This window comes from Triturus cristatus, chromosome 5_1 (assembly GCF_964204655.1).
Source record: "Triturus cristatus chromosome 5_1, aTriCri1.1, whole genome shotgun sequence".
NCBI classification, from domain to species: domain Eukaryota; kingdom Metazoa; phylum Chordata; class Amphibia; order Caudata; family Salamandridae; genus Triturus; species Triturus cristatus.
The window spans coordinates 882943139-882966721 of NC_140587.1; the positions used below are offsets into that span (position 1 = coordinate 882943139).

General features: G+C 44.8%; 1 long non-coding RNA gene across 1 annotated transcript in view; it reads left to right on the plus strand.

Annotated features, from left to right (window-relative positions):
- The first annotated feature begins 9545 nt into the window (after positions 1 to 9545).
- LOC146831569 (uncharacterized) overlaps positions 9546 to 23583 on the plus strand; it is a 45695-nt gene continuing 31657 nt past the window's right edge. The window contains exon 1 of the long non-coding RNA XR_014961313.1: positions 9546 to 9622. This is a non-coding gene — a long non-coding RNA (uncharacterized LOC146831569). The remainder of the gene's footprint in view (positions 9623 to 23583) is intronic.

Sequence of the window (23583 nt, forward strand, 5' to 3'; positions counted from 1 at the left end):
TTTAGTGTTGCAGTTTTCTGTTATGTTATGGTCACTTTCAAAATTGATGTAATGTGTTGCTGCTGTGATCTTGTTTTCTGTCTTTACCGTAATAAGATTCGGTGTGTTATTATGTTTTGAAATTGAGATGTGGAATAACGTATTTGTGTTGTGTTTGTGTTGTTATAATATGCTGTTTTTGTTTGTAAAGGCAGTGTTGCCTTTGTGTATGATTATTTGGTTACCTGCTGCTTTGTACCACAGTTGTGTTGTCATTGTGCTATTGTTATCCTGTAGTGCTGTCTATGGGTTTTCTTTGGTTAGTTGTGTTGTGTTATAGTATTGTTATTGTATTCTATAATTCCTCTACCGACAATTACACATTTTGTTTGCTTCCATATGAACCAAGCACATTCCATTAAAGTTCAAGTGCAAATCAACCATTCACCTCAGTCAAAGGTAAGTAAATTGTTAGATCTGGGGGTCTCTAGTTGGCTGAGGCAGGTGCCTTTAACCAAAAAGGAACCCTTGCTTCTAGTCTGATTATTGGGGATACACGCTTGTCGGTAATCCCTGCTCACCACCTTGGTAGCTTGGCTCGAGCAGACAGGCTTATTTCCAAAGGCAATGTGTAAAGTATTTGTACCAACACTCACAATAATACAGTGATAACACCACAAGATTCAGTTTCAAGCTGCTTTGTGTCAACCACAAAGCAATACATGGAGCAGGACCACTTTTAATCAGGAAGAGATCACAAAATGGCCCGCCTCAAAATCCCAGCATACAAGAAAAACCATGGGTGGAACATCTTTTTCTGTTCAAGCAACCAATCTATGGAATTCATTACTCCTAAGCATAAGCTCTACAAATAACTATGTTATCTTCAGAGGATAATTCAGGAGCTAGTTCTTCCCTACATGGCCACCATATTAAAAATACAAATGTTTAGCAACAGTATGCAAAAGACACCAATGGTGCACATGCACATGTGCTTGTATACATATGTACTTTGTTTATATGTTTATATTCAGATATGTTGATTTCTTTGTACTAGTGCGCAAATTACTTACAAATAAAAATATATATATTTTCTCATATTTATGCTTAGCAAATGCACACATGTATACATATATTACTTGTGGTTAAAATATATACACTCTTTAAATGTATGTCTAAAATAAATATATAGGCCATTAAATAAATACCATATAAGTATTTGACTACATGCATATGGGTCTCTATTTATATTGATCACTCATATCACAATATTTAAACATGATCATACAGAAAGTATGGGAAAATATAAACTATTCAATACACATGTTACTTTCCAAAAATATTAAAACATAAATCAAAAATAAATGAATCATGAACACAAATTATACTAATTAATAAATGAAAAGAACAAACAAAAATAATATGGATATGTATCTCTATATATATTTTCATACTTACTAGAGGAATGAAAAATAAATCCATATACTTAAAAAATAAAAAGAAATAAAAATAAGAAATATTATTTAAGTTCATATTTGTATTATGTATAACATTATCATTATATCCCTATATAAGTAGATCACTACATCAGTAACGTATAAGGTGATGAATGCATGCTTATGGGTTTATTTTCCTATAGTAACACACATCTGTTATACTGTGTACATATGATTATAGCAGTACTTCACTATTGAAATATTGGGGAACAATAAAAAAAAAATATAACAATAAATAAAACAAACAAACCTTACTTTGCAGCAAAAATGGAAAGCCTGGGTTTGTAAATATTTATGCATTGATGTACATCTGGGACTTTATCTAGTACAATTTTATATATCTCCTGATTGTTTTGCATATGAGTATCATGTTAAAATCTCTTTGTATGTATACCTCTTATGTGTGGTTAGGTATCTGCATATTTATATAGTTTCTTCGGACTGTAGAAAAAAAATAAAAACACTCATCATGACTCATCATGTTCCCCTTCCAAAATATCCCCTTACTCCTCTCTCTGACTGATTCCAAATCTCCTTTACTACTATGAACACCCAAATGACCCTTTCCAAATGCTTCCATTCTCTATCCATCCTTTATCCTAATTGTCTAAATAACAGTCTCTCTGACTCATCCCAAACCTCTTTTACTACTATGTACTCCTAAATAATCCTTTCTATATGATTCCTTCTTCTATCCTATTCCTCCAGCTAACAGACTCACATGTCTATCCCCCCCACAATCCTCAAAAACAATTAATATTTACCTCTACTATTCCACCATTAATCCACCTTTGGGTTCCAGAGCAGCATGCTACTCACTGAAAAGCACTTCAATGTCTAATTAGAGGTAGTAAGCTCTATAAAATGCAATTGCAATTATATGTAATGGAACTAAGGCTAATAGTTGTCCATTGTTATTATAGAATGTGCCAGACAATGAATGATGTTTGATATGGGTTAGCCATTTGCAGTGTTTAGGACTCCACACAAACTTCTATTTCTTCTGTAACAGATCTTTCACAAGTTAACTGTTCTTCCTGATTCATGCCACAATGTGAGGACCTGAATAAAAACAAGTAAACACATTTTAAAGACCGGCCATGGAAATCAGGGAAATCATGGAGCCATTTGATCACCATGTAGGCAACATGTATCCTGCTTGCACACTTTCATGTGATAGAAACCTTAATTTCATTAAATTTGGAAGAAAACATAAATCAACAAAAACGTGTTCACAACTGTTAGACCAGACAGCCTTAAGGTAGTCTTCCCCTAACCTTTTGCATTCTTCCTCCACATTTCTAACATTGTTTTGCTGGCATTAGAACTCTGATCACTTCACCATCATTGACAGTGCTAAAGTGCTTGTGCCCCCATCCCTAAATATGGCAATACGTATTCATACCCAATTGGTAGATCTAATTTGCGTATATGTCCCTAGTAAAGTGGTAATACTCAGGGCTCATAAAGTCAATGCTACTAGTGGGTCTGCAGCACTGATTGTGCCATCACTTAAGTAGTCCTTTAACCATATCCCAACCCTGCGTTTGCAGAACCAGTTTGTGCAGCCTACATTGCCATGTCAACATGGCAAAATAAACCTTTTTCCAGGACCAATCAGTCACTTTTTATAAATATAAGTTACCCCTAAGGTAGGTCGTGGACAACCCAGAGGTCAGGGTGCCATGCATTGAAAGGAAGGACATGTACACTCTCAAATGTGTTTTTCACTATTGCACTGCATGACATTAAACATCCACTTTGCAACTTCGAAAACAATGGGTTGTGCCTCATTATTCTCTCCCAGAAGAGAACATTGGAATTACTTAATTACATTTTATAAGTGTCAATTCCAATTGGAAAGAGGTAAACCCTTCAAGTCTGGTGTCTTAGGTATCACAATTTGAAATCCAAACTTGAGGTGAAGTGGGATTTTAAATTGAAATTCTGAAAATGCCACTTTTAGAACGTTAACCTTTTCTTGATTCAGTCATTTGGAGCCAGTAGCATGTATCTGATCATATGATTGGGTGAAGTTGGCAGTTGGGCTTTGTGTATTCCTCCAAGACAGCCACACACATTGGGAGTTTAGGTGTGTCTCAATGGGCCAATTTCTGGCAGGATGGGAGGGAGGAGCTTGGCACAGCCCCACTTACACCTGAAAAGGCTGCGGTCGTGTCCTGCCCACACACAAAGGGCTCCATCTCCCTGTAGTGAGTCTAGTGAGTCTGGAAGGAGGGACAGGAAGAGAGGACCTCTGTGCACTTCACAGGCATGTTTTTGAAGTCTCCCCCACTTCAAAGACACCACTGGATATCAGTACTGGACCTCAGACACCAACACTTTAGTACACGTCTGGGCCTGTGGATATTCTGCCAGGAAGAAGGACTGCTGTGCTGCTGGATGATTGCCACTCTGCTGGACTCCTGCTTTGTTTTGCTGATCTGCTGAATGTTGCCCTTTTGCCTGGGTGTGAAGGACTGAACCTGCATCTCCTGACCCTGAGTGACTCCAAGGGCTACCTGGCTGGCCTCCTGATCTGAACCTGGAATCTGCCATCTGTGAGTCTCCCCTGCCAAATGGTGCCATGCCAGACCTGGACCTTTCGAAGTCAGTCTAAGTTGCTTGCCAACGGAACCAATGCATATTCTCTGCTGAACAATGCATCCCCATGAAGAAACGGTGCAGTGCCACTGCTGTGTGGATTGGGGTCGTCACAAAAAACTCACATCGCCACCGTAACCCACACCTTGGAACCAATGCATTTCCTTTAGAGCCATCACTGTGTGATGCTTTCCCTTGTGCAACTCCTCGCATTTCTTGTTGAGGTGAGCCTTGACAATGATGATGAAAGTCTGCATCACAGCTTCACCACTCATCAGAATCGACACATCGCCTCAGCTGCGCATTGCATCCCTGACACCACAAGACCTGTTTATGGGATCCTCGACATCAATGCAATAGGACCTCACACCACAGCCATGCAGCTTCTCAAAACCGATGCATTGCCTTAACCAAGCAACACATCTTTGACGTGGATCCACTCAACGTTCTGCAACCAGGATTTATGGTACTCTCTCCTACGGACCTAACTGGGTCCCTGCCCCTGGCCTGTGCTCCAACATGGTCGGTCTGAACTTGGGAGTTTGTCCCAGTCTGGCATGATCAGATATTCTTAAAAGTGCTTTGTACTTTTTGGCTCTATCTCTCACTAGAAACTTTAAACTTCAGTTCTATTCATTGGAATTTTTTCATTTTGGTCTTGTTTTATTTATTAATGCCAGTTCTAATATGCAAATTTGTTGTGGGATCCTTTTTTTGTGGTGGTGTCACTGTTCTACAGTTTGAAGTGTTGCTCAAGTACTTTACACTATGGGCCCGATTCACAGAACTAACTTAAGACAAAATCCTAAACTTACTACCATTTTTGTATTCACAGAAGGCACTTACTCATTTTGGTATTCACAGAAGACACTTACTCACTTCGGTATCCACAGAAGTTAGGAGTCCTAACTTTAGGACTCCTAAATGCCTTCTGTGAATACTGAAAGTTTTAAAATTAGGATTTTTCTCAGTTTAGGAGTCCTAAAGTTAGGACTCCTAACTTTACTACTACTAAACTGAGAAAAATCCTAATGTTAAGGCTTTTGGTATTCACAGAAAGCATTTAGGAGTCCTAAAGTTAGGAGTCCTAAGTTTACTACTGCTAAATTGAGAAAAATCCTAATTTTAAGACTTTCGGTATTCACAGAAGGCATTTAGGAGTCCTAAAGTTAGGAGTCCTAACTATACTACTACTAAACTGAGAAAAATCCTAATTTTAAGCCTTTCGGTATTCACAGAAGGCATTTAGGAGTCCTAAAGTTAGGAGTCCTAACTTTACTACTACTAAATTGAGAAAAATCCTAATTTTAAGACTTTCGGTATTCACAGAAGGCATTTATGAGTCCTAAAGTTAGGAGTCCTAACTATACTACTACTAAACTGAGAAAAATCCTAATTTTAAGACTTTCAGGATTCACAGAAGGCATTTAGGAGTCCTAAAGTTAGGACTCCTAACTTCTGTGAATACCGAAATGAGTAAGTGTCTTCTGTGAATACCAAAATGAGTAAGTGCCTTCTGTGAATACCAAAATGGTAGTAAGTTTAGGATTTTGTCTTAAGTTAGTTCTGTGAATCGGGCCCATTGTCTCTAAGTTAAGCCTGACTGCACTGTCCAAGCTACCAAATGGTGAGCAAATGTTAATTTAGGGTTTGCCTGTCCCTTACCCTGACTAGGACTGTGGTTGCTGCTTAACCAAGGCTCATACCCCAGTCAACCAGCAGCCAAATTTCTAACAACCATAAACATAAAGCAAAACATAAAATTAGTCACATGTTCATGAGCTGTAGGTCATTTGTTGATGCATTCAAATTGAAAACAGTTTCACTGGCATTTCGTTATTTCGAGAAATAACTCCTTAATTGTGAATCTTCAGCTCTCAGACAGGCAAGTACTGATTCCTAACATTTGGTAAACCTTTGAAGGAGATGGGAGGAATGCTTACAATCAGTCTAGCCACTGACAATAACTTGGTGTGACATTCCAACCCGCCATTCTTTTGCCCACCATGCCTCTTCAGTTTGGACTCAGCCATACGCAATCAGTCTTGAGCCTGCTCCAATAGGAACAGTACAGCCCAAATTGCCAGCCAATGTCCTCCATGAACCAAAACACAAGCCTCCCAGGAATAGTTTCAGCCTGATTGGGACTCTTCACTCAGTTGTGTCTTGGTTCCAGTGGCACAGTGAGCATGGGACCCATGTCTGGGCATACCCTTGCCGCTTAGGGCTGTACATCAAACACACAAAAGGTGAATGGATGAATGCTTGTAATTTGTCTAACTACTGGCAATTGCTCAGAGTAGCATTCCAACCCATCTTTCTTTTGCCCAACATGCCACCTCTGTTTGGACCCAGCCATATACAATTCAGTTTTCACCCAGCTACAATACGAACAGTCCAGACAGAACTGAAAAGACCAGGTCCTTCCTAAACTGGAAAGCAAGCAACCTTAGACCAGGTTCACTATGATTGGGGCTCTTCAGTTGGGTGTAGCTTGGTTCCAGTGGCACAGTGAGCACAAGACTCACGTCTGGGCATAACAAGGGTATATACCCTTGCCAATTAACGTGGTAGATCAATCACACAAAAAGTAATGGGAGGAATGCTTGTAATTTGTCTAACCACTGGCAGTTGCCAAAATAGTGATTATTAGTGATTTGCAAATGCCCCATCTGTGCAAAGCATGTCTAAAGGCATATAAGTAACAATTTGCCCACAATTTCAAAGTCATTTTAAGGAATTGCTAATTTGTGATTTGCTAAATAGCACTACTTAGGTAAGTTGCATGTTAGGTGTTGATAGTCTCCCAGTACCCTTTGTGGAAACAAAGAGCAACAATGATGATACAGTTTGCAAATCAACAGCCATCTATCTCTAACACCTCAGGAAACCAATGGTGCTGCAGAAGTCAGGATAAAGAATAAATGTATAATGGAAGAAGAACTGAATGGTCTAGTGGAAGACATTGGATAATGACAAGTTGTTTGGAAAAGCTGCAGTGGATGTAACACAGAACACTAAAATATTGATATCGACCCAGATGCAAAAAAAAGTCGAAAGTTAGGAGGTGGGATCTTTAAATGCACACAAAGGAAAAGGTCACAGCAAACCAGAGCAAGGTCAGTGGGAGACTCAAAGCCCTTCCCAACAATTTCCACTCACTGTAAGTATGACCCTGTTGGAACCAACCCTTCACGTTGAATCAATGCCTGTCATACCAGGTCTGGTCAGATTTTCAAGACTTCCTGTAAAAAGTGCAGAATAATGAGGATGTGTACGCCATTTCTAAACAATGTGGGGCCTAAATACATACCCCTTCGCCACCTGTTCGTCACTTTTCCCATGTCAAAAATCACGCAAAAGTGTCTCAAGACGCTTGTAAATAAGCCCCTGTATATTTTACGAATCTCCCAAAATGTAACTGTATTTAAAGTGCATGGCAGACCTAGGGATTACTAGGGACATGGGGTGTAAGTAATATTTCAAAGCACAGTGGTCCCTATGATAACAGTAGAATTGTGAGATAAACAGATGTTATATATCGAGATAAGTTTGATAAGAATTAGAACATTTTAGAGACGGATAAAATCTAAATGGAATTTCAGTAGGGTGAGAAAACCATGCTTGGTGCTTAAGCTAAGTATAGTTATACAACTACTAGTACTACTACTACTAATAATAATAAATATTTATTGCACAGTTGCTTAAAATCATTGCAATATAATGCAAGTACACAACTTTATTTATTAGATCATAAAAACGATAATATCCAAAGAGGGCTAAGAAGCATTATTTGTAAGATTGTGTGCTGCAGACATTTTGATCCCAGCTAAAGCGATATGAAAGAATGAAAAAAAAAAAACACTGTTGGTTGGGGATCTGTTCTGCCCAGGCATCTTCACACTGGATCCTTTCAGCTATCCATCTTGAGCTTCACAAAAGCATACTGCAAATATTTGTGACTGGCATGACCAGATTTTTCTCAATGTTATGACGATTCACAGGCTTATTTGCCTAAACAACTTGTAACGTCCTTTTCAGGGCTGGGGTAATCATATTAGTAAGATCTCAGAGCGATTGTTCAGAATCTTGTTCTAAGCAGCTGCAGCTCATGCAGGTAAGAGCGGTGGGGCGGTGGGGCAGGGTAGGGGGGATTTCAACAGATCACAAAGGAAAATTAATTATTTATTTAATTTTCCCTCGTGGTCGTCTGTCAAATCACCCCCAACCTGGCCTTACCACTCTTACCTGCTCTGGCTGCTGCTGGTTCTAAGCAGCTGTCTTTTTATCTCCAGATGCAAAATTGGGAGGGAGTAAAGCATTTGTGCATCATTATTTTCTTATATATGCTTGTTAGCATCCAGCTGTGTTGGTTTCCCTCAATAGCAGCTTCGGTCCTCAACACTTGAAATATATTTTGCCTGCTTTATCATTGTTATCATTTTTAGGTCTCGCCTAGCAGTGCAGCGCATGCGCTGCTCGCTTTGCGAGGCATGCAGTATACACTAAAGGTGAGGGAAGCCCCGCCCACTCCTCCACCCACTTTTTCATTGGCTTGTGGCTTTGTTGTTTCTAAATGCTCCCTGCTGATTGGTTTAAAGGCTGCTAGTCCCGCCTTATGACAGCTATGTCTCCTTCCACGGCTATTGGCCCCTTTACTGCATATTTCCTGAGCACTACTTTGTGTCCTGCCACCCCTCCCGCTGTCCGTGCCTTCTCTCCCTCCCCCTCCCACTCCCGTTGTTCATCCCTTAATCATGCCCACCCACTCGCACTCCCGCACTCCCGCACTCCCGTTTGCAATTCAAGAGGTCTCGTGTAAATGCGAGTACTCTTGCATTGCAAATGCGTGTTTAATTTCAGTTCTCGCCCTTGGGGACTTAACTTCCATATTGTTGCCACTCCAACTGGTTGTTTATGGGATCGTTGTGTAGTTTGCTCCGTTCATCGTACAATTAAATTACTGTCCTGCTACACCCTAATAATATATGTGTGGCCGCAGATCAGAGCACAAGGCTAAATCAGAGCTGATTGAACAGTTAAGTAGACGTCCCAAGGGTACAATAACTAGTACGTTCTAGAAGCATATTATATATTTTGTAATTGGCATTTCAGAAGAGAATAGTAATTTTAAAATATGCTACACATTGAAAGATTATCGCTTTCTTTGTGCTAGGAAAATTACTGAAATTGAGAATTGTTTTCAAAGTGAGTGCAGACAATGAGGGGGGCCTCACTTTGACAGCGCAAATTCTCTTTCCCTTACATACGGTTAGACATTGTCTTCACCTCTGCAGTTCTCAAAGATGGCCACGTTATTTACACACAGCTGAGAGCGACGTTCCTTGAAGACCTTCTTCTGTTTCAATGTTGCTCAGTACGTTTCGGAATCGTCACTTCATCCTCTTCTTATTTGCACAGTCGTGTCACTTTCCTGTGCTCCTCCTACTTCCTATTATCTTCCAAAGCGTGCAGCTGCCTAGTGCTCGTTTCCCCGGTTTCTAGGAGCTGCTTTCCGCTCCGGCAGTGGAGCTGCCAGCATGGTGAGTGCGCTTGTTGGTATTCTAAAGAATATTGGTGTTGCCTTGATATGTGTTAGGTCTGCTGGGACATCCCCGTGCTGAAGTAAGATTTATTTAGATTCACAAGCTTCCGCCAGGTTTTTCAGAAGGGCCGGAAGTGTAATATTCTTGGGGGCAGCACTGTCTCTCCTGTTCTTCATTAACTCAATCATTTGGACTAGTGAGAAGAAAGAAATTAACAGAATGAAAGTAGACCACACATGCTTTGCCCACGCACCTACCCCCAGCCTATCGTACCTGTGCATGCAAACCAGCAACACTGGGCCAAGAGAACACATACAGCTTGTGCATGGCAGTCCCCAGTGTTTGCCCTGACACGCATTAAAAAAAGAAAAAACCTATATTCCCGTCATGCTCTGGGAGTTTAATATCATAATGTGGCCTTTCCTTGAGCATTTGACGGTATTCGCGGGTTTAAAGGTAGTGGACGCTTATTGTCTTGAAACATAATTATTGCATTTTCACTATTATCCGAAATGTGCATCTACAAATGTGTGCAACCTATAAGCAGTGCTTTAAATGGGCCGGTACTGAGTACCGACATATTTTTATTTTGAGAAGGAGAGTACCGGCATTTATCAAGAAAAACGTACTACTTTTAATTGGAGAGTACCTGCACTTCTTAGAAACAAGCAGGCACTCTGGAACAGCGTACCTGCACTTCTATTTCTCCGTTAAGGCTTTTCACACATAATATGATACTGTGAGGGAATCCAATATGTTTAGTGTGTTCCGCCGATTTGTTTTTGTTTTGCATTTTGTCCTTTGCTATGGCTACAATCTGGCTGTTATGTGATTAGGCACTTGTGTTCTATACAAAAGATAAGCGTGTCTATATGCTAAATTATCGTATTTGTCCTTCCCATAAGACCGCTGTATGTGTGCAGATGTCTTGAAGCTCTGGAACTAGTACAGATATGGGAAACAGAAGCAGAAGATTAATTTGTCCCACTTGTCCAATCCTGTATGCTTATAATAGTTATGAGTTATGAGGTATTCTGCCTACAGTCACGTTAAGTGTATTTCAATAATATGTAATTCACACTTCGTAATTTCTCAGCTTTCCAGTAGCCCTTTTAAATGGACTCTTAACACAGTGCACAGGTCCAATAGTGGTTAGCTTTGGCATAGTGTTTCAGGGGCATCCTAAGGATGTTGAGGGCCCTGTTCAGAACAGCTTTGAATGTATGATCAAATTGCAGGCCTTTTATGCCCTTGTGGCAGGGTCAGTGACAGGGCAGAGCCACAGTCTAAGTGTGTTTACATCTAATACTCAGTGATAGTGACGTGGTTTCAATATCGTAATAAAGCAGTACCTCATGAATATTATTGCAAATAATCTTTGTGACGCCCCCTCTTTCCTCAAATGCAAGGTCCTTTTCCGACCTAAAATAAACTAATATTTATGGATGTTGCATGGTGTTGAAAAACAAGCATTACATTTCTCGGCAAAATGTCTGTTACAGAGTCCTACAGATCATCCACATTAAAAATAAATGAAAGGAAAACAGATTTTTAAACAAACTGTTTAAGAATCATTCATGGTCATCAGGGTAGGACTGTCTGCAGAACCGAGCAGGCTCTATCAGTGGCCCACTGGAGCACTGCATCCCTGGGCCAGTGCCCACTTTGCCAATGCCTTTAAACATCTCTGTATTGTTGTCACATTTGTTGCTGAACTGAATCTGTAACACGCTTTTCCTTTAAGAGTGGGGTATCTATTATACAGATTTTTTTATTTTTATTTAACACTTAATCAACAGATATAAGCATAGAACAGGGATATGGTGTACTTTATAGATACAAACCGGCAGTTTGAAAAGGAAAGAAACAAGCATTGGTAATGCCAATCGGTCTCGCTATTAGGATGTTATATATATTTAGCTATGCTAGCATTAGCGGAGGGGGAGCACGACACTCGGCATTTTACCTGAAGTCTGCGGAGGGCTTCTGCTGCCTCAAAAAGTGCCTTCCTTATTGATACGCACTTACCCTGACTTCTAGAGCGAAAGTGATTCAGCACCCACGCTAATGTGCTGCATAGCTAAATACATATGATATCCTAATGGCGAGACCGATTGGCATTGCCAATGCTTGTTTTGAGGTGGTAACAATAGTTTCCAGAATATGAGTTGCAGGACTGAAAGTGAGACATTCAGACAGACAGTCAAGAGTTATTGTGTCTGAGGTCATGATTGCTTGCCGCTCTAGATATTGTAAAGACCTTTCTGGGGCCATTCTGAGTATATCACAGTTGTCTATATGTCTAACCAATTAGCATATTTTCAATAAAAGAATGTCTGTCCAAAGGATAGTGTGGGCATTACTTTACTTCTAACTGCCTGTAAATAAGGGGTAAGTGATGCTCCCCACATCTTATTGATTAAATTAAGAAAGGTTGCATTCAGGGTAATTGCTGCTATTTTCATGGAGGATAATTGAACTTTATGGGCTCCCCGCTCATTCAGCCATAGTCCTAGCTATCTGCACTGTGTGGTCCACTCTAGTGTAGAGTTTATTGAGATACCACATACCCTTTATTACAATCTTCTGGCCAATCACTTTGTGTTTTTAATAATTATACTTAGGTTGTGGCTTGCACAGTACTCGGTTAGCTTATTTAACATCCTATGTAAGCCAAAAGGTGTTTTGTCAAGTAATATAGCATCATCTGTGTATTGTAGAAAGTTAAGTGACTGACAATTTAGGGGAAAAGGAGCGGCCTTCAGCAGTGCAGCTCCTATGTCAGATAAATACAGGTTAAAGAGTAGTGGTGCAAGGACGCAATCTTGTTTCAAGCCTGCGAGTGTCCTTCTCTGCTTGGTGGTGATTGTATCCAAAGCCAGACTCATTTTTACCCAGTAATTTGAGCATAAATTGATGGGCTTCAGCAGGCTGGTAGGGATACCCCAAGCATGTAGCTTCCTTAAAAGTATCCCTCTGTCAACAGAATCCAAAGTGGTTTTAAAATCAATAAAGGCAGCATACAGTAAGTTACCTTTAGTGTTTCTTTGATTTGTCATTAATGATAGTGGCAACACAGTGTCTTCAATGCTGCAAAACTTTTTTAACCCAGTTTGACAGTTAGAAATCAGTTCATTCCTATCTGCCCACTCTTCTAAATTATTTAGTATGGCCTTTGCAAAGTATTTCCCTTCAATATCTAATAAGGTGTGAGAAAATCCTCCTTTTTGCCCTGATCACCCCTGTTTTTTGATTGATACTGGTGGTAACTGACTCTGGATGTGCCCTGGGCTCTAACAACCAGACTTAGGGCCAGTGCTCTATGTAAAAGGTGTATGGTAATTAGGTGTAGTTACAATTGCATGACAACCTACCTGTAAGTCCCTAGTATATTGTAGGGCATGTAGATTTAGAGGCCCTGCAGAATTAATGCACTAAAGTATGCACTGCTGTGTTGCCAGCTGTCCTTTTAAAGGCAGGCCTGCTTTGCAGGCTGCTTTTAAAAGTAAAGTATATTCAAATTCAACTTTGGAATTAAAGGAACTTACAAAGTCTCAAAGTACCTTATTTGTAGTTTTAAGTCATCCCTAAGGTCTCCCCTATGTGCCTTGGGGATAGGGTACCTTGTCACTATAAAAAGGGTCATTATAAAATATGTGTTATATGCCCCGGTGAGGGTTAAACTGCCAATTTAGTTTTTTCCCATTGTAGCACATTGGCTTCTTAGGCTAATACGGAAATACGTTACGAAAGTATGAATATAGACAGGAGAAAGCTAAAAATATACTTCAAATTATTTAAATGATGGGGTAAATCTAACAACTTGCCAAGGTTAGATTTATTATAACTATCACAGAAAATAAGTTATAGAACTTTCTTTTCTGATTAACTGAAATCCAGCCTTCCAAAAGCCTTTCCTGATTGGCTAGACTTTGACAGGCTGAGCCAAACTGCTTTGAAGAGGTGTAAAGGGCCTGCATAGAGACAAAAGACATCTGGTAGGAGGAGATCTGCAGCGGCAGAGCAAAAGGCAGGAAGGGGGGCTGCGTAGTCAAACTTGTCATCAAAGGTGAGAACAACAGTTTGGACAGGACACAGGCTCAACCTCACATCCTGCACCTCCAGCCAGACAAGAGCCACAGTAATTGAATTAGCAGAGGGGCTGGAAGGGAGTGTTAGGGAAACTTAGGAATGTCAGTAGTTTGGCTGAACCATATCTCAACCTCCAGGAGAGAGTTTCTCCATTTTGGATTTTAAAGGAATAGTGCTTCTTTCTGAAAGAAAATGCCACACGTTGGCTGAAGTTGTTCAACCTGAGGGTGGACATCTGCACCCTATTGGTCAAGGGTGCCCCCTGCTTCCCACCCAATACACTGGATAAATATAGGAGAGCTGCCCAGCAACTTAGATCCCTGCCCACAACTGCAAGAAGAAGAAGAAGAAAGACTGCCCTGCTGGAACCCTAGCCTGCTCCAAGAGGACTAAATTCTGAATGACTGCACCTGCTGCACACTTTGGAACCTACAGCCCTAAGGACTTTGCCTTCCTTTAAAACATGAAGGAGTGGATTCCCTGAAAGCAAAGAGGCAAACTAAGCTCCACCTGCATAATCTCCAGCAAGAAGAAACCAGCTGACCACCTTCAGCTCCACTTTAAAGGATTTGGCCATGCTTATTTTCGGACACATAGTCCCAACATCCCAAGGAGCAACTAAGAGCATCTGGAACCTTGAACTGGTGTTGAGAACAGTTTGGAACCTTAAATGGACTGTCTGGAAGAAGATCCAGACGTTTAGAGAAGATTGGAGAATTTTGGGTAAAATGCTTTATGAGGTGACTGATCCATCGATGATAGTCAAGCAGCCAACGTCGAATCAATCCCCGGCCTAGATTGCAGGTTCATCTAGCTGAAAGCCTCACGCTGAGCCAAGCCATTGTCGTAGACCCAAAACCCAGCCTGATGAGGAGCCTAGCTCTATGTTGAAAAAAAAAAGCTCCAAAAAGTCATTACGGCAGAAGGTAAAAACTTGACCGGGCTCTACAGCCAAGTGTATCAGACCTGCTCTCCATCGCGGTTGGCCTGAAACTTTGACTTTGGTCAAGCACAACCAGATGTCCTAAAGGGGCGCTTCTGGGTTTTAAGAAATTCAAATGTTTATTTTTTTTAAAGTCATATCTCTGGTTCCCTACATTAGGGGGTCAATTCCGATCCTGTATTTTTTTTCCCCGTACGACTAGTATCCATATTTTTTTCCATACAAATCATACAAGTCACGTCCGACCCGTGAAGTACGATCCATACGGGAAAAAGTACATACGGATCGGCCTAATCCGTACGAATCGTAGCGGGAAAATTAGTACGAGACGGACCCGGACACTTCTCCGTACAAATCGTAAAAATGAAGTCCGACCGTACTAGTACGATCCCGACCGGCGTTACAATTTACGATTCGTACGGAAAACATCCTGTACACGGGGAATGACTTTGCCCGCCATGAAGCGAAGTTTGTACGCACCGTACCCCCAGTGCGAATGTATGGTGCGTACCCACAGCACGTAGGTATGCACCATACCCCCCGTGCGAATGTACGGTGCGTACCCCCAGCGCGTAGGTACGCACTGTACCCCCAGCGCATAGGTATGCACGGTCCCCCCGTGTAGGTACGCACGGTCCCCCCAGCGCATAGGTACGCACCGTACCCCCAGTGCGAATGTACACTGCGTACCCCCAACATCGCGTATGTATGGCGGATGTTGCGGGTACGCACCGTACATACGCGATGGCGGTCTACGCACCCGCACTGTACAGAAGCAATGGGGTGTATGCACCGTACATAGCAATGTCCATGTACACACCTCACTTCCACTACCATGGGGGTGTGTGGCTGTACGACTCGTACCCCTGTACCGTACTGAACCACGGACACTGTAAAACAGCACAAGGAGGGCCTATTCGACTCGCACAACACCACAAAACACGTCTACACTGCACAAAAAATGAAAAGGACTGACCTGGACACATGGACACATCCAAACAGGCAAACAGAGGGGCAACCTCACAACCACCCCTTATAACACACCCACCAAAAATTCAAACTGAGCCCCACCCACAAATGGACCAATAAAAAGGGGCCAAAAACACAAACCATGAGCCTTTGCAACAGACTCACCACTGCTACAGAGCACACACAAACTACTGCACCCAACCACCTAAACATATACATCTACACACACACCCCTTCACACATACCCCCTCTCCACATTCACACACACTCCATCACATTCAGACCCACACACCCACAACCATCCACACCCTCACCCCACACCATGCCCACCGACGAGAATCCAAAGGTCACAAGGGAGGTGCTGGAGATCCTTGTCAACGAAGTCATCAGAGTCGAGCCACAGCTGTTTGGAACATTGGTCAGACAGACCAGCATAGCTGAAAAATTACGCCTGTGGCAGAGGATTGTCGAGAGGGTGAATGCTGTTGCACCCATCAGAAGGACCAGGAATGAATGCCGAGCCAGGTGGTACGATCTGCGGAGGGCGGTCAAGAGAAAAATGAATGAAGAGCACGCCCAGACCAACATCACTGGAGGTGGTGCGCCCCGCAGACCAATACATTACCATCCCTGGGAGGAGAAGGTGATGGCCATGCTTCCGCCGGTGGGAATACATGGACTCCAAGGACCTCCAGAGCCTGGTGAGTACACAAACAACTTACGTAACATGGGGGTAATGGCATCCACACCCCAAATACACCAAATGCACGCAACTACCCCCAAGCCCTCACCCGCAAGAACCACAGTCACAAACAACGCGAATGCCAATAACATGTGTATGCCCCATTGAGAAAGCAAGGCCATGCTATGTCCCATGCTACACGAAGCACCAACCCAAGAATGGATGTCCGGTATGCTGGGAGGGTGGGTGCACCAAAACGCATGTTTGAATTCCAAATCAGACACAATTGCTCTCATCCCATATGGCCCAGCTACATACCCATGCACCATGCGCAATGCCCAGGGATTGGGAAAGTACTGACAAGATAGCTCACACTTGGCCCTGGTGTAGGCAGCACAAGGCCCTCCTGTGACCAGTACAAACACAAACACCAACACAACAAGGTCAGATATCTAGGACAGGAACTCACACTCACTGTCATGGCAGCATGCTCCATGGGGGGACAGCAACATCACCTGGGAGCCCCGGTGCCAAATCACACTACACCCACCAGCAGGCCCTGTCACACACACCCCTTACACAAGCAGACACCACCAGGACAGGCAATGGATTTACCCACTGCCACAATGGACATGTAACACAATAACACCAATACATAGCCGAAGAATCACCCAAGCCACAAATGGACATGTCAAAGACTCAGGAGAACATATGAATCTGTCCCCCGCACCCAGGAGGAGCCAGACAACACCGCCACTGCCATCCCTCAGGGGTCCCGTCGACCCGATGTGCCCACAACGGCAGGCCCGGCTCTTGTGGGCAGGGGTGGCGGGAGTGGAGGCAGGCGGAGGCGAGAACCTGACCAGCCAGCTGAAGGGACCGGTATGTCACACATCCGCAACATCATGGAGGCATACCGGCGTGACACCAGGGTGATCAGCCAGGTAGTGGTGACCCTCACAGAGATCAAAAACCAGCAGGCTGAGCAACACTCCAGTCAACAACAACACCAAGGACGGATGGAGGCAAGACTGGCTGAGCTCCTGGCGGTGCAAAGGGACATAAGCCATTCACTCCGTCGGATCGCCAACAACATGGGCAACCCTCCCTGTGACACCAGGCGCAGACCAGCACCAGCCACAGGGAGGGAGGAGGAGCAGGATTCGTCCGACGGAGCGTCCCAAACGTTATCAAGGCCTGCATCTGAGGGTCCCCGGAGGAAGGTTGGTCGTCCACGGAAAAGACCGTGAGAGGCAGCGGGCCATCCACATCTCCCAGGTCACCTGGCCAGGCACCTGGCCTTCATGTGCGACAGCATCACCTCATTGACTGACATCATCTGCCACATGGACTTGCTGGTAACAGTCTGACCAATGATGCCAAACACTGTGGGCTGGACTCTGATGACTTCAAATGGCAAGTATCCCATCTCCCCCTGTGAACTTTGGATTCTATGGTCCCTGCATTTCCCCATTTTCTGTGCACAAATCACACCCCAGAGCTCGAAATAAAAAAAATTATAATTGATATTTCATGTTGCAGTCATTTAGCATGAGTCCACAACCTACGTGTGGGGATATGTTAAAGTATGCCTGAGTGTGGAACTAACTCCAGCCATCCATACACTTGGATCTGAGTCCGGTCGAGGACACACATGGCTCACAATGTATCACAAAATACAGACATGGAGCCTAACACTCACCTGTGATGGCCTCAAGTTGCTGAGGGGGGGCTTGCTTGATTGCTCTGACAGACCAATTTGGTAGAGTTACATGAAGGTGTAGAGGTCATGGGTCATGTTGATGTGCCCGGGGAGGGAGTACCAGGTCTGTTTTGCGAGGTGGGAGAACTATCTCCTGCATGCAGAGGTTATGTGGATGTGAGGAATGGTGGCCAGGGCAAGGTGGGCTGCATGGAGTAGGGCCAACGGGGTGTTGGATGACACACGTCCAAGGTTGGTTTGGGTCTGGGGTTGTGGACTGCCTCCTGAGTGTGGTTGAGGAGTCTGAAGGTGATCCTGCAGCACACAGTGAGCCATTGTACCTCTCTCAGGTGGACGGTGATGTGGCTGGGGCGGGGGATGTAGCACCCTGGATGTGGATAAGTTCTCCTGCATGTTTGCTGTTGTCCTCTGTAGAGGCCGGTGCTGTATTTGAGCCGGCTGGTGTCCTGGACCAGGGGGACGGTCTGTCTTGCCTTGGAGTGGATCTATCTGGGGGTCATCAGCAGCATGTGGAGGGTGTTGCAGCATGAGGTACAGATGTTGGTGAGTTGCATGTTAATTGTGAGCGATGGGTCCATGATGAACACCAGCTTGCCTACGTGGCCACTGGGTGCTGGTGCGGTGCACAGACCAGTGGGACGCAAGAAGGTGACCCAGCCGTAACGGGACAATCCTCAGATGATGACCTCTGTCCTGTCCAAGTCCTGCCTCAGATGGCTGATGTTCAGCCATTCATCAACGGATCTCATGCCTTCTTGAAGTTTGGATCTGGCAATGGCTGGCTCTTTGGTGAGTTTGAGGAGCAGCTGGGTGTCAATGGCATACCAGATGATGATGAGGTTGTGTGCGCATGTGATGGTGGAGAGGGGGGTCATGGAGACATTGAAGATCGTCACGCTGAGAGCAGAGCCCTGTGGCATGGGCCAAATGACCCCAGTGTACTACATGTTGCAGGGTGGAGGCAGACTCCCTGTGCCTGGCTGGTGAGCTACTTCCTGATTGAATCCTGGGCCCTCCTCTGGATACCAGTGTTGGAGATGTGTGAGCTGACAGTGTGGTAGCACATGGTGTAGAATGCCGTTGAGAGGTCAAGGGTGGTGGCCTCACCATTGTTGAGCAGGGCAAAGTAGTTGTTGGTGTTGGCAATGATGACGGTTGCAGTGGTGTGATGACTGTGTAAAACGGTCTGGTGCCAGTTGGCTGGAGCTGGTTGCATGTAGGAAATTGGTCAGTTGCTTGTTGAGTGTCTTACTGGTGACATTTGCTGTGTAGGGAAGTAGGGTGATGTACCAGGAGATCCTGCGATACTGCCGTCCATTGTTTAAGAAGGGCCTGGGGCTCTGCATGCCTCCTGCAGCCATGGAATGTGGCTAACTCAAAGGAGACATTCATGACGCGCAGGACGTGGGCTTCAAGGATGGCGAATGATGTGGTTGAGATGTTGTGTGGGAAGGGGCCTGATGGAGAGCCAGAGTGGATGGTGCACATGATCCCGGTTGTGTACTTGCTGCTGACGGGAGTCCATGACCTGAGGGGGGTTTGTCCAGTGGATAATAGTGCTGTCTGCCTCTGTGTGCCAAGGCTGTTGTGTATGGCCATGAGCTTGCAGTGGTACAAAGTAGCAAGGGATGGGATCTGCCTTGCAAGGGTGGGGTGTCTTGGATGGAGATCTGCTGTCAGTTCACTCACAATGCTGATGAGCTCCTTGATGTCGTGTGTTTGGGTTTCTCGGCACTATCTGAAGGATCTCCACTTGGCCTTGCTGATGAAATGGTGATGGCTGTGTGTAGTGTTTTCCAGGGCTGTAAGGAAAATGATGTCTCTTTGTGTTGCATGGTTTGCACAAGAGTCCGGCTAGGTCTGTCGGAGTCCAGTAGGTCTGCCTTGTCCCAGGAGCCTTAACTGTTGTTGTGCTTCACAGAAAAGTCCGTCAATGTGGCAAGATTGATGGATCAGTTGCTGATCCAGTGTGTGAGTTTGCAGGGTGTGGCGGTGGTGTTGTTTTGAGTGTCCCACACAGCTTGCCTGGGGCGACGTACATCAGGCATCTTTGAGGGATCAGTAGCGGGGTGAGTGGCATTGTGTTGCTTGTTGGAGACGTGGATTCAAATGTTGATGGACCAATGATGGATGGTGGTGTGTGTCCCCTCCAGCAAGAAGTTACTGGCCCCCAGCCACATGTAGCCTGTGGAGGTGAGGGCCTGCGTGCAGATGTACGTGTTGATGGCTTAGTGGAATTGTGGATGTAGGCCTGCAGATCTGTAGATGAGTGTCACTCCGAGGGTTGCTAGGGAGTTGCTGCGAACCCGGACTTGTGACTCTGAGGATGTACTTGTGAATAATTAGCAATTCAGCCCCGGGATTGGTGTTGGTGTCCCTGCGGGTGATCTTGGATCCGTCTGAGATGGCAATGAAGACATCATGTGCTGAGGATGCATTTGTCCAGGTTACTGTCATGAAGGTGATGTGTGGGGCTGTAGTGTTGAGGAGGTAACAGAGTCCAATGGCGTGCTGGTGGATGGGTGGGTGTGGAGTAGGAGGCACATAACACATACTGGTTGTACTGACAGGGTCTGGTAGGCTGGGCAGCGCTGTGTAGGCAGTTGGAGTAGCACACTCAGCATGCGGAGGTGTCGTGTGTGTGATTAGGGGTTGCCTGATGGCAGGAGGATGATTGTCACGAGGACATTGCTTGGAGAGTGGCTGCAGCATGAGCCTGTTGTGTGACGTGGGTCATGCAAAGACTAGAGGGTCGTGCACTGTGCACTGTGCATGTTGCAGGCGCAGACGGTCCGGCCTGTGGCACGGCGCTGGGGCTACAGTGGCACAGAACAGCTGCTGGCTGCATTACAAATGGGTGGAGGGGGAAGGGCTGAGCATTTCTGAGGCATGGGGGTTGCAGAATCAGGGCACTCGGAGTGGCGGGGCCGCAGGTGAGGCAGCAGCAGGCGGAGGGGTTAGAAATCATGCAAAAATCAACACACAAAGACAAGGAGGTCTGCAAGGCACAGTGCAACAGGTGTATGTCAAGGAAGGAGTGTCAGCTCACTCATGGGTCACTCCCAGAAAGTGTATGATCAATCACCATAAATGACAGCCACCGTGTCAGGCAACAAAATGCGGAGATGCGCAAGGGAGACACACCATCAGCAGGCATTCACGTCCCATTGTGAGCAGCAACCTGCACAAATACATACACAACCAGGTACTTCATGCACAATAGAGATCATTTGCCATGAACACATACACTCATATGCTCAATCTTTGTAAATTCTGCCATAGATGACGCATGCAAACTGGTAAGAGATCTGCAGTGACCGAGATGAGGCACTTTGGATTGTGCTGAACACCTTTATTCCACATACACACACAAAGGGATATGCCTCCATATTAACAGACTCACAGGTCAGTTGACAGAACATGTGGGACATACGCTGGACCCCCCCTTCACAACACGGATGTTGTCAATCCCAATGAACTGGCACACAAGGTAAGGGAATGAGCAAAAGACATTCTGCTGCACACGGAGAGGCTGCAATTCCCCATAGAGCATGTTGTTGTGATGTCCCCCACTATGTCCACTGTCTGCAATGTTTCAGAGCCAAGGTACACACACATTGATGCCTTCATCAGACGCCATATTCCACTACAGATGACTGTCAAGAAGGCTGACTATCATGTCATGGGAGTGATGCTACATGTCATATGCTCCATGGTGAGAAGACATATATGCATGGTACCACAACATGCACAGACAGTGACCACACATTCCCAACCTGTACCACCACCAAAAAGCCTTGCTGCAATACTTACCCAAACTGACATTTCCACATGTCCGTGCATGGAACGCTGATTCAGCACACGTTGCAATCCACACGAGGAATAGCAGGAGGACAACAATGACACGACCAGACAACAGGTGCCAAATACCTGGGAATGACAGACACATGAGAAGTCACCTAAAAAAATTCTCAACGCACACATGGAAGTGTACAAAACAGGAACAATGTTGGACACATGTAAATTGCCAATCAAGTCTCTCGGCAAAACTGTGTTGCATGAAATCATCACACATCACATCACACATCACACATCCAAGTCACTTTGCATTCAGTCAGCTGGACACACAGGGCCCGATTCACAGAATTAACTTAAGACAAAATCCTAAACTTACTACTTTTGGTATTCACAGAATGCACTTACTACTTTTGGTATTCACAGAATGCACTTACTTCCGGCCCAGAGGCAGGGCTTCCGGCCCGGAGGCGGAGCTTCTGGCCCGGAGGTGGGGATTCCGGCCAGTGGCGGAGATTTAGCCATGGCCAAAATCTCCACCTCCGGGCCGGAAGCTCCGCCTCCGGCCCGGAAGCTCCACCTCTGGCCCGGAAGCCCCGCCTCCGGGCCGGAAGCTCCGCCTTCGGGCCGGAATTTCCGGCCCGAGTACGGACGTAAAGTTAGTAGTCGTAAATCCATTCTGTGAATACCAAAACTAGTAAGTGCATTCTGTGAATACCAAAAGTAGTAAGTACATTCTGTGAATACCAAAAGTAGTAAGTTAAGGATTTTGTCTTAAGTTAATTCTGTGAATCGGGCCCACACATTGCAACACATGCCACTGAACGCTACAAGCTTGCACACTCATAGCCAGTGACTCACCATTATGAGAAGAAGTAGCGTATGAGCTGACTCCGGATATCATCCCCCTCCTCCTCATCATCACTAGCCTCGTGACCAAGCCCTTGATCCTCCACGGGTGGATGCTCCTGCTCATCTGGATCCAGGATGAGTGGCACTGCCTTCTCAACTGCCATGTTGTGCAGCATGCAGCACACAATGAAGATTTTGTAGACCTTCTCCGGGAGGGACCCGCCTGTCTTGTCCAGGCACCGGAATCGGCTCTTCAGGAGTCCAAACGTCCTCTCAATCACTCGCCTGGTCTGGCCATGTGCATCGTTGTACCGGTGATCTGCAGCTGTTAATGGGTTGCGGAGAGGTGTCAGCAGCCATGGCATGTTGGGATAGCCAGAGTCCCCTACATGGAAACATCATGTAAATAAGTGGGTCACGAGATGCCGTAAGAGACAAAGATACCGCAACACATAGGACAAAAAGACTATACCCACCAACAAGACATGCTCGTTCGTTGTGCAACCGCAGAATCATTTGTGGAACCCTGCTACGCCTCATGATGTAGGCATCATGTGCTGATCCTGGAAAACGTGCACAGACATGGGAAATCAGCATGTTAGCAAGACACACCACAAGGGCATTTATCGAGTGGTAATGTTTGCGGTTGCAATAGGTTTGTTCCTGTGCCTGTGGTGGTACAAAAGCCACATGTGTACCTTCAATGGACCCAATTACATGGGGCATTCCACCCAGGGCATAGAAATCCCTCTTGACATCCCTCAACGCCTCTGGACTCGGAAATTGGATGAATTCATCAAGGTGCTCCAACATGGCTGCTAAAACATCACGCAGGACACGGCTGACCATAGTGTGGGACATCCCACCCCCATCAGCTATGGTCAATTGAAACGTACCTGTGG